At 43.9% G+C, this 12,132-nt stretch overlaps 2 non-coding genes across 2 annotated transcripts; one reads left to right on the top strand and one right to left on the bottom strand.

Annotated features, from left to right (window-relative positions):
* Nucleotides 1-11,271: 11,271 nt before the first annotated feature.
* Trnae-cuc lies at nucleotides 11,272-11,343 on the bottom strand. The gene has a single exon. It is a non-coding gene; the product is annotated as a tRNA-Glu (tRNA).
* Nucleotides 11,344-11,648: 305 nt separating this feature from the next.
* Trnam-cau lies at nucleotides 11,649-11,721 on the top strand. Its single transcript has one exon. It is a non-coding gene; the product is annotated as a tRNA-Met (tRNA).
* The last annotated feature ends 411 nt before the right edge of the window (nucleotides 11,722-12,132 follow it).

Genomic DNA, 12,132 nt, shown 5'->3' with positions numbered 1-12,132 from the left:
TCGCTCCCGAAAACTTCTTCCCCGTCGTCAGCCGCCGGAGTCGGAGTTCATTTAGTGGAAAATGTTGCTCGCTGTCAGGCCGGAAAGCACGGCGGCGGGGGTCGGAGGAGGCATCAGACACGCTCGAGTTTCTTGGAAGCTCGCGACACTTTGCGCCCGGGACAAAAATGAGACATGACAAGGCCGAAACCGTGAACCGTGTGATGAAGATGTTGGTGGCCGTGTCTGGTTTGAGGATGGCTGAGGGTAGCTGAAGATGGCTGAAGGTGGTCGCCCCAGCAGCAACAGCAGCAGCAGCAGCGGGACTCAGAGGTTTCCCCCTTTGGTTATTCATAAGTGGAAATTTTGTATAGAAATTATATCTGAAATTAACATCTTTATTGTTATCTTGTTTTTTCCTCCCCACTCACCCCATGCTTCCCCTTTTCAGGCGCTTCATCCTTCCCGGATCTCACACTGCTCCTTGACTTTTGGCTCGGTGACATTGGCCCGGGTTGCCCAAAATCGAAATCGGAAGTTTTGAGGCTTTCCGGGAGAGCGTGAAAAGGGAAACCGTGGCATGTGGCGATATTTAATATGCGCAAAAACTTTGCCAAACAGTGTGTGTTTGTGTGTGTGTCTGTGTTAGGGTTTCTTGTGTACGAGTAGGTAAATGGGGAAGAGTTTATCGCTCGCGCAGTATATTTGTGGTGTGGTTTCGAACCATGGTTATTGTGTCATCTTTAGCAGCGAGCAAAAGGGGGTGGAGTGATGCGGCAAGTTTCGTCAACGTATCTATGAACGTCACGGCCGTGTGCGTTTGAATATCGCATTCATTTGTTCACTTCGAGCGACAGTTGCCATCCTCATCGCTTAAGGATTCTATTATTTCTTTGTAAGCGAGACACGCACCGGCACGACGGCCCACTAGGATCGTTAATGTGTCGCGTGTGTGTGCATGTCGTATGTGTACAGTGCTAAGGGGCTTCACACATGCCGGATCTCTCTTCCCGTGCTAAATGGAGGCAGAAAACCCATTAGAGCAATCGAACGAAGATGGTAACAATAAACTGCGTTCGCAAGCGGAAGTAGTAGCGCAGTGGCAAAAGTGTTACAATGCTTCTGTCACCCGTTTTGGTTCTCTGTTTGGAAGTGTGAAAATTAATAAAATCAAAAACTTAAGGTTTTCCATTTCGCGTGGGAAACGCGATACTTGAAACGCTTTCGAGGGGTAAATCCACATTATAATCTCTCGTTTTGTCCCGGTTTTAAGCATACGAACCACTTAAAACCAAAATGTTGTTATGAAAATTGCCAGCATTTAGGCGTTTCTCCGATGGAAATTTTAAGATGCTCTCAACATTGGATTTTCTTGATTAGTTTCTGTTAATTAATCAACTTTTGATTGGATTTATAATGTTTATAAATTCTTTTCTAACATCGCTAAATCGCCTTAATATCCCGAAGAGATCCCGCGGTCTTGAGATAAAGTGTGAAACCCTGTAAAGGCACATCGATTTGCATCAATCATGGCAATGCTTGGGCAGATGTTGCCCAAAATTAAGCAATCCAAAAGCAAACTTATAACAAAGCATTAACAAATGGCTGAAATAGAGTGTTTGTAGATTAAATACAGGCAGCTCAAGCTATGAAATAATCTAAAACAATATTAATTAGATATATCTTCTTCTATTTGACGTAACGTCCGATGCGGACATGCCGGCCTTTACGGGCTTTCGAGACTTAATTCATTACCACGCTGTCGGATATAGTCAAATCCTTGCTGCTGGGGGACGGTTCATTCTAGGCTTGAACCCATGACGGGCATGTTCTTGAGTCGTTATGGTTGACGACTGTACCACGGGACCGCCCAATTAGATACACGCACAAGTATATAATTAATGTACAACAAACGTTACTTATACATGATTGAAAAATCCTTATATCTATTTGTGTTTATAATATTAAAGTAGAATCATTTATTTTATACAAGTTAAACCCGAATATGAGCAAACCAAAGGTTAAAGTTTATTAAAGCTCCGAAAGAAACTATTTGTCACAAATGCCGCCTAAATGTAGGCAATACAGGTAATAAAATTAGCGTAAAAAGTCTGCATTACTCTTCTGCGGTTGTGCAAAGTAGCCTGATCTTTACCAAACGAAACGGTTAACCTCGTTTTAAACGTGTCTTGACGGCGCACCATCAACTATTCCTCCAAGTACGAGCACAACTTCGCTAATAATATGCAGTGGATTTCACCAGCCAGCGTTCAAGAACCATTTTTTTGAATTCACTGCCTATGGGCGTGTAAAAGGCATCGATCTGGCGTCAGGCTAGCTGCGAGGCGGGAGGGAAGCAAAACGGTTGAATTATGAAGATAATGTTAATGTACCTGGAAGGCATCGATACGCGCAACAATATGCTACGGCGGCTGTGAGAAAAGACACCGACCGTGAAGTGATTGCCAAACCCGTATCGGTGTTACAAGCCGCACCCGGTGTAGGTGTTTCGGCTGCTGCCAGCTTTATGCAAAGTAAAGGAAAATAATGAACTCTGGGCCCTGGCTGTTGGATGCGCCTGTTTGGACCGGATTCGAAAGGTAGAGGTACAGGTAACGGTGAAGATCGCTTGGTTGGAATACTAATGGCTTACTTACTGTCTACTTGCAGGTAACAGTGGCCCTCCTCATGGGGGCTTTACAGGAAAAGTTTACTCTCTCTCTCTCTCTCTCTCTCTCTCGTTCTACTTCTCCTCCTTTCTGTTAATTGTTGGTTCCTAGTCGGATCGTATCTAGGATGCTCCAATGTGCGCAGATCGATTTTATTACTTTTCTACACTTTAAAATCGGCACAGACAACCGGACCAACTTTGCACACTTTATACACTCTCACGCTGGAAACCTACCAAAAGGAAGAGCACGAACAGAAAATCAATCATTTAGCTCCCAATCAAAAGTTAATAAATCGATACAACGTGGAATATTGTATTGCACGGTTGGCCTACCTCCCCCTCCTTGTTGGTTTGTAAAATGGCAAAAAAGTGGACGAGAAAAAGACAAGCCATGGCCACGTGCAGCACACAAAACGTGACGAAAAAACACATGCTTACAGCTGCGCTACAATTTACCAAATCGTATACAAGGTACTCGAGGGTACGGCGTGCTATCGACGTGTTTGTATTTCGGTACCTCGCCTCATCCATCCGACACCCGCGCAAAGAGCACGGACATAGGGCGACGCTTCACTTTACGATTATTGGTCGAAATCAAATCTTCAAAAATCATCAAATTTTAAAACCATTCCCGTGGATGGTCTCTTCCCGCAAATCGAACGACGTGTTTGCACCGCGGAAAAGGAGGCAGCAGAGGAAACCCATTTTGTTCGCTTTTCTATTTTGTACGGCACGGCGATAAGGGTTAAATCTCAAACATTCCAGGAGGCGTAAGGGTGTGTTGTTTGTATGTGTGTGCCGTTGCGAGAAAAAGGGGTTTTGCCCCGAAAGCGAAGCGGAAGATCGCACTCATCAAAGGGGTGTGAAATCTATCGAAACACGTACTGAGCGGAGACGTTTGAGGAAAGATTGTACGAGCGAATCTTCATCTATTATGCATCGAGCCGACACAGTCTTGCCGGGGGGTGTGTGCTAGGAAAACTGGTGTGCGGTTTTCGCTCTCTTGTGTTTCCATTTCCACGCAAAAAAGCACTCACACAGACAACCCACCATCGTCAAGAAGCAATTGTAATTTTGGACCGCGTTTTTGTGCTGGGCTCGCTGTGTTTTATTGCAGCAACGGCAAGCCGCAGTGAGCCCTTTCCATTTCGCGCAACGTAAACCATGGTCCTCGAGGTGTTTCGATTTTCCGTTTGTTTTGTTTTTCGCTTCCACTCTCGAGTGTGCCTGTGAATCTCACGCCTCAGTTGGCTAGTTGGCAGGATCAATCGGAGCAACATTCCGCCGGCCTTTGTGGGAGGGTGTGGGAGTACGTGCTGGGAATTTTGAAACCGTCGGTCGCGACCTTCCCCGGCCTATGGGGAGAGTTTTGAAATTACAGCGCGAAGAAAGTGCTCGGGCCAAACAATCGCGTCGAGCTAATCATTTATCATTTTTCTGCGTGGTGCCAGAAGGGGTACGAAAGGCAGGGAATGATTGCAGGTTTGCCATTGCTACAGAGGATACCAAGAGTTTGTTTTAAGCGCAGGAAATTTTTGAGTCGATCGCAACAAACATCAGCAGTTTAATTTCAAAATTTTCGATTTTAAAAAGACAACTATTAATCGTTAAAATGAAAAAAAAAATCAAAACTACGATGATTATGAAGTTACTAGTTATTGTAGATTTGGTTCTTCGAATCGGATCGGGACATGGAAGCCGATCGGAGCTAAATTTATGGTTTATACGCCGTCGTTCTTTACTGGGATCTTTAAACTGAATAGAATACAGATATTTGAAAATCAAATTGGATTACTTTTCGTAACATGAAATCTAGCAACGAAACGATTCCTTTAACTATCGAAATCAAACGCTCGAGAATCAGCGGCTTGAATCGAAAAATAAATTCCACGCCATAGATGTAATGTGCAAAAAAAACAACAAACAATTCCAGCTCTAGACTCAAATTTTTTACCCTTAGGCCATGGCCTCAGACGGGACTATAGAGCAAACTATACATTCCGCAAATTTTCATGCGCGACCACAAATGCTACCATAATAACGGCCGTAGAAAGCAACACACACACACACACACACAAAAGAAAACAATACCAGATTTTTGCCATTTTTGCGTCCCTCGCAAACACACGCTGTAAATTGGATCATGTTTGGATGCCCACCTCCCACACCACCACCGCTGTGTCACAATGTGTACGTTATCTGCTCGTTTTGGTCGCCCTATCGGGTACTATTATTTCGACGAATGTTGTACTGTTTGATTTTGGGGTACGCGCACAAGGCCTGTTTCAAACCTGCAAAAAAATCGACAGGGAAAGAGAACAAAAAATATGGACAAAAGTAGACTGGAAAACAAAATACAAAAATCGTCTCAAAACGCAAAACTCGTCGCTAGAAAACGACTGCTGGCACTGGTTACTACGAGGCTGCAAACTGTCGATTCCACCAGTGGAGCATGCTGCAATCGTTTGCTGTTTCATGAGGCCTATGTTTTTGTTTTATTTGCTGCCTTCCGGTCGTGGCTCAGCTGCCGGAAGTCGGTAGGCATGTCGCACATCTAGTGGCCTAAAACTCAGGGATGAGCAACACTTTGTACGCGGGGTTGCATAGTAACTTGGCGCGGTGTAAGGTGGATTGCGTTCAGAAATAACCGGTTGACTGTAACCGCCCAAAAGTATGCAACCAAACGAACGAATGCTTGTTTTAAAGTGTTAAGCACATCTTTAGAAGCTTGCCTATCCCTGATCTAAACACCATTTTCTCCACCAGCTTCCTCGTCGGAGCAAATGCGTTTTCAATTTCAAGTGCACCGGAAATGAGACTTTTTTAATATTTATACACAGTGACAGCGTGTCCACACGGCTGGCAGATAAGGTAGGGCTACTGGGAGCTAGAAATGGCCCCTTCCGCACCGGTTAGGGTTAGGGATGGCAGCAAAAACAAAAGTACGGTCACTTACCGGGCTGCCAGAATAGGACCAACAAAAAAAAGTGTTCCGAAAGTTGGGAAAAACAAAACAAGCGCAATCAAAATAAACCTCTCTATTCCCGGTCTGTTTGGGGCGTGTTGTCGGTTTGAGGAATGATAGGGACTAACAGCAAGGACAGTGGAGTGTCAATTGTCATATTTTGCGGTATCAATATTACATAAGAGGAGGTAATTGAATGTCCCTTCCTTGCGTGGGACAGGTAGCCGAGGTATGTAGCGTCTGGCGCTGGCGACTGTTCCATTTGGGATGCCACGGGACGTTTGAGTGTCTGTCCCGGGGACGGTCCGTTTAGCATCCGGTGTCTTGTTTTTCTTTCTCTCTCTCTATCTCTCACTGTCCCGTTTTGGTTTCCCGAAGCTTGTTGAAATTAGTCGTCGACTGTGTAGGCAGAACTCTATTTGCTCGATTTTCTCCGATACCGTCACTCGGGCTTGTTTTGGCAGGCTAGTAGAGGGACGAGTAGCAATAAAAAAAACAAGACCCATCAGCTCCATCATTTCAGCAACCGACGATGGTACCAAGAACAAGACGATAAAGTACCATCATTTCCGGCAGGAACCGGCGTGTACGATCTTGCTGTCTTTTTTTTTTGTTTTTGCTCTCCTCTTTTCAGAGTAAAAACAAAAATTACGGAGCAACCGGAAATCGTTCGCAACCGTGCCGGCAAAAGGAAATGAGTCGCGGCGAAGCAGAACCGAACTGGCGGTTCTTTCCCGCAGGCAAGACCCAGGGCCAAACGCCAACAGGTTTTAGGTCAGCCAGCGTCCAATTCCTGGCCAAAGCAACAAACAAAACAAAAAAAACCATACTAGTGCAGCAAATAGAAGTGAAAGTGTGTCGTGTATGTGTCCCGGCCGACGGAAGTAGAAATGACAGCGCGCAGACTACCTGTCACTTTGCTGGCATCCATACTTGTTTATGTGTTTGTGTTTGAAGAAATATAAAGAAGAGAAAAAAAACTCTACTTAGTCCTTGGCGAGCCCTGTTAATAGGCGAGTAGTAGTAGTCGTAGTGCGGGGCAAGATGACAACACCTGGCACACACAGTTGACAGCGCGCTTTATCGGTCGTTTGCGGGACGCAGCGCGTTACTCTCGCCAGTTCGTCCAGTCGTTCGGTAGCGTTGCATTGTTCTTTTTTTTCTACTGGTAGGGATGTCATTCGCTCGCTCACTCCTACAGCGGTCTCATTCTGTAGCGACAGGTTTCACTAATGATTTAATAGGCGCTTTCGCTATCTGTAGCATTGTCGGTTGTGTTTTTTTTGCTGGTTTGAGCTGAGCCGATGTAGGAATCGGTTTGAAGCAGAAGCCGCACAGATAGTGGACGTGAACAACGGTGTGGGTAATTATATGGCTCTGAGGATTTGAGTTCTATGAATTTTAAATCCAAGCGAGTTGTGATGCGAGTTTTTAGGTTGGTAGGATTCCAACTCCATTGTTGCCTTAAAGTGCCGGTCATTTGCTACTAACATTCTTAGTACGAATATTCGTTACAGGTTCAGACACTGTGCAACAGTTTGGGCGTAAAGAAAAATCAGTTTTTCAGACAATTGAAAGATGACTCCGCTTTCTTCCGTTTTGACAGGTCTCCCTGACTGTTGTCCAGTAGTTGTTGAGGTAACGTCAATATCCATGGAACTGGGAATCTCGCATTAAACAGGACACTGCCTAATATTGAAGATCGTTTTTGAAACATCTCGCAAAAGGATGTTTGGATTTTTTTTATCAATTTCCTAGCCTCTCCACTTTCTTCTTGTTCAATTTTACCGGAGCTTCAGAAAGTGTCACAAAACTTGCACAAAACAGCTCATGGAGGTAGCTGTCCCCGAGGGATTGGCAAGCAAATCTCGGCAGCTCTCTAAAACTGTGCGTAACGTCTAGTTTTGATCAACTCATCAACTCCTACGAGGTAACCCCTCGCGTTTAGCGTTCGGTTGGCCTGGTTCGCTAATGCCAGCTGTGACAACCTACCCCTTTACTAATGTGCTCCACAAATGGAAACGTCATTGCGTCAGTGATAAGGGTTATTTGATGAGCTCTCGGTGCCTCGTTTGTCCCTTCTGTGACTCTCTCTCTCTCTCTCTCTCTCTCTCGCTCTCTCGCTCTCTCTCTCTCTCTCTCTCTCTCTCTCTCTCTCTCTCTCTCCAGAGCACAAGAACAGAAATAAAATAAATTCATCGCTTTAAAACTTCATCTTCGCAAAACAAGTCGCACTCCCGATGGCGAAGGGTAGGATGGGCAAAGGTTTAAGTGGTACTTTCACCCTGCATGCCAATGTTTTTGAAATGGAGATTGTGTCTCTCCCACACACACACACACGCTCGCGCGGGGATTGCTCGCTACCGTGTTTTTGTGGCCCGTTTAGCTTCTTTAGCATTTTTACCGCCGCTTTCGTCTCACGCACTTACCCCTTTTTTTCTTCCTCGCAAAAGCAATGAAGCGAGGATGGGGAGGAAATGGAAAACACAATTACAACAAAACAAAAAAACACACACAAACACACAAACCTCATGCCTCCTAAGCGCTGCCTTCGCGACGCAGCGCCGAGCGAAACGAAGCGACACAAGTGCGAACGACTCCCTTCGCAGCTATAAAATATAATTAAAATTACAACTAGATAATTTGAATTCAAAACGAGCGCCAGGAAAATTTTCGGCCCGGCCCCCTCCTCCACCCGTTATCGTTTTGTTCTCGGCGGGGATTGCCGAGCGTGCTGCTTTCGCTGTTTCGACTTTTTTTTTTATTTCAATGCCCATTCTGCTGGAGGAAAGGTGATTGCGGGGGAAGGAAACAACAACATGCTTTCATTGGAGAATGTTTTACCCTGAATCACGGAATGGGTGTTATCTTTTCTTGGAAGCGGGCGGGTTTTAGCGTTTTTCCGTTCACTGTTCCACGCTGGTAGCTAATCCTTTTGCAGTCCGGTGGGTGACATTGGACTATAGGTGGGATGGGTCTTTTTAAAACGTTTTTTTTTATTTGTAATAATTTGAAATGAACATTCTTTAATCCGAATATTATGATGACGTTTAAAAAATATATATCGTTGGTGAAAATGTTGGTCCACTTCCTCTACCCAATCTGCCTACAGTGCGCCCACAGCTCAATGGAGAAACTGCGGTGGGCGGCGCACTCTTTTTCTGTTGCGTCCTACTCAATTTAATCTTCCCGCTACGAACGCCTGCCAGCGATGAGCGAACGATCGCGAACGAACAACTTTCTTCCTGGTTCTACCCATGCGGAACAGCAACTTACAAGCCACTCATCAGACACCATAAATGAGAGGAAACAGGGAGAAGAAATTAACCAGAAAAAAGGGATGAATGGGGAGCGGGAAGCTGGTGGAGGGGAAGAAATAAAATAAAAATTAAATAGATTAAGATAATATTGTGTGATTGCGTCTTCGCGCGGCACGCTGCGGGGAAAAAATCAACCCACCGTCGCTCATCTCCATTTGAAATCCTGGTCACGGCACCAACCATGCTCGCTGCTTGTTGTCTTCTTGCAGCACGAGAGCGCACCCGCTCGAAAGCGATGCAGCCGGCCATAATTAGATTCGGTGGCTTTGTTTGTTGTTGTTGTTGTTGTGTTCGCTGTGAGTCGAATTGAAGATTGTTCCACCCCATTCCCGCTGCTTGCTGGGGTAGAGAGCAAGTGTGGCAGCGATGGGACAAGGGTGCGAAAAGTTTTTCCGTTTTTTAAGACACCCGTCTTCGTTGCTGTCGTCGTGCTGGGAGGGAAGGGTGATTTTAAAATCCGACCGAGGCCCACGGCATTGTCTTCTGGAACTGGAAGCATCAACCCCCCACTGAGAGATAGAAGGGGTAGCTTTTTTAGCAAATTAACCAAAATAAAGGTAAACATTCTTCTTTCGGCGGAAAAAGTATCCACGCTTCCCCATTCGCCTGTTTTCCTGTAAAATCCTCGAGCACGAACGAACGGGCCTGTTTGCTGCGCGAGAGACAAGGTGGGCAGGAAAATCGTAATAATGAAGATAACCGCCAACCGAACATCTTTAATTGACTTGTTTTGGGGGCGACACTCCTTCACTGCTTGCGCCGGAAATTAGTGCCAGAGTTACTTTTGGACTTTGTTGAGCCAAAGAGGCAGGGGGTAAGTGGGACTTGATACCGGTCTTCCGGGCGAGACTGCGATGGATTTGCTAAGGAAGGTAATCAAATCAGATGCACAACAATGGTTAAGTGCTTCAATCGGTATCTCGCCGGGTCGTGTCTTTCAGTGTCTGCCGATAAGGGTCATTTGCTTGTTAATCCCTGGCTTAAGCAATGGAAAGTGTTCTGGAAGGATATTAAAAACTTGTAAAATGAGGTGCTTTAAAGGCAAAGATTCAGCATGGAGATAACGTCTTCAACAGTAAGAACTTGCACTATTGAATATCACTTTCCAGAAACACATTCCAAATACAAATATTAGTACAAAAATGTCAAATTGACACGTGACAAATCACTAGCCAATACATTTAAAGTACGCTCTGTTTTAGTAAATGCAAACGAATGCTTAATAAGCTAGTTGAAATTATTGAATGATATGCTCTAGAAAAAGCAATCCAAGCTAAGAACACAAACGTCAAATTGCCAGATAATAGTCTATTCAACACATTAATTTAGGTTGATTGGATGATTTTGAAATGTAGGGCTGATTATCCTGCCATGGGCACTCCAATAAGCCACAGTTAGCCAAGACTATTAGTCGCTAAGGCAGACCGATACCAACAACGTTTTTAGCACTATTACGTCCTACAAGAACAACCGCCAAAGTCATACAAGAATTTCGGCCATATATGATCATTAACTGAACGTCTGATACGAAGAGATTATAAAGGGGGATATATAATGGGCCTTTAGGGAAATTATACGATTCCCTAACACTGGCACGGGGGCTTCGGATGAGCTTTGGAATACGGCGTTTCACACGTTGAGCTTCAGAATACAAGAGAGCGTTTATTCACTTTTGTCACATCGAGGCGCATAAGGACAAGTTTCTTATGCGCCTTGTTTACGCCAACGAGTTGGGCGATTATATTCTAATGCTGCCAACGAGCAGTTTCCTTACATTGCTATCGAGCAGTTTCCTAACATAGCTCCCTTCAGGCCTAATTTCTAAAATGTAGTCTGATATTACTAGCTATAAACTTTTATCCAAAACTCTGAGTGGCCCATCCGGAACATCACCCAGTAGGACTCACTACTGGCTATCCAGCCCTTTGCTAATAACAAGTATAGAGAACCTGTATAATGGAAGCCAGTAGAATAAGAAAAGAATGAAGAATTAGGACTGTCAGCATGTTTGTAGACATGACCCGGAAGTTATACTCAAAGTCATGAATTAATAACAGGTATCAATAATCATCTACTATTTGGTATGGTATATAAAAAAAAGTTTTTAGTGTCATTTCTAGTAAGCTATGTTACATAGTCATTTCTATGTGTCATTTCTAGTAAGCTATGTTACATAGTTAAGGGCTAGAGAAACTAAAATTAATTACAAAATGAGAAAGCTTTTACGGATTTGTTCTATGTATACATTTACATTCACCTTGCCCCTTTTCTTCCTTGTGTTGTACACAGCTGTTGCTAAACTGAATTCTTCTAAAATTCTTATTAAAAACGAATGTTTCCCGTACCGGGAATCGAACCCGGGCCTTCCGGGTGAGAGCCGGATATCCTAACCACTAGACAATACGGGATGTTGCTGACTGTATAAGTAGAACTTATTTGAATCATTTAATTTAACGTCTTTAGCAGCTATTATTAAATCAGAACAGTGAGTAGTAAGTTTAGCTTACAGATACTTTAGACTTTAGCTATATGCATATGAAATATTGGTGGATTTGTACGAGATCTTGATCACCATCATGTAACGCATTCTATTTATACAAACGAACTAAAAAACAGACCACCTCGTGCGTTTTAAAGTTAATTAGCGCAGTGGAAATGATGCGTGACGTATTATGTTGGGACTCGATGCAACGTATCAGCGAAATAAACCATCGCCTCGATAGCGCAGTAGGTAGCGCGTAAGTCTCATAATCTTAAGGTCGTGAGTTCGATCCTCACTCGGGGCAGGTGTGTATGAGAAGTACACATGTGACTTGTATTTTAATTCTGTATATTGCGCTCTTGCTACTTTACGATGGTTGAATGAAGTATTAACTTTATTAAATTTAAAACGTAGTTTGGCAAAAATCGTGTACAACATAACATGAACAAATATGCTCTTTAATTCTAGTAAGATAAAACAATCAGATGGGAATTCTGATCAGATGGGGATAGTATTACAGGTAGTGCATTGTCAATACTCCTCGATTAGCGCGCTCATCTGTCAAATATCTAATTGACAGGAGTAATCTGTAAGCGTTTTTTATCGTATAGTTTGACAGTTACAGATTTACTCAGAAATTAGTTTCAAATCAAAACTAATCGCTGTTGACCTGTCAAATAAATATTAGTTTTCACAAGCTTAGGAATAGTTGGTT

The sequence above is a fragment of the Anopheles arabiensis genome, chromosome X, assembly GCF_016920715.1.
Source record: "Anopheles arabiensis isolate DONGOLA chromosome X, AaraD3, whole genome shotgun sequence".
Classification (NCBI taxonomy): Eukaryota; Metazoa; Arthropoda; class Insecta; order Diptera; family Culicidae; genus Anopheles; species Anopheles arabiensis.
Note: the sequence above shows the minus strand (reverse complement) of the source record. Positions and strands in the feature narration are given on the sequence as shown.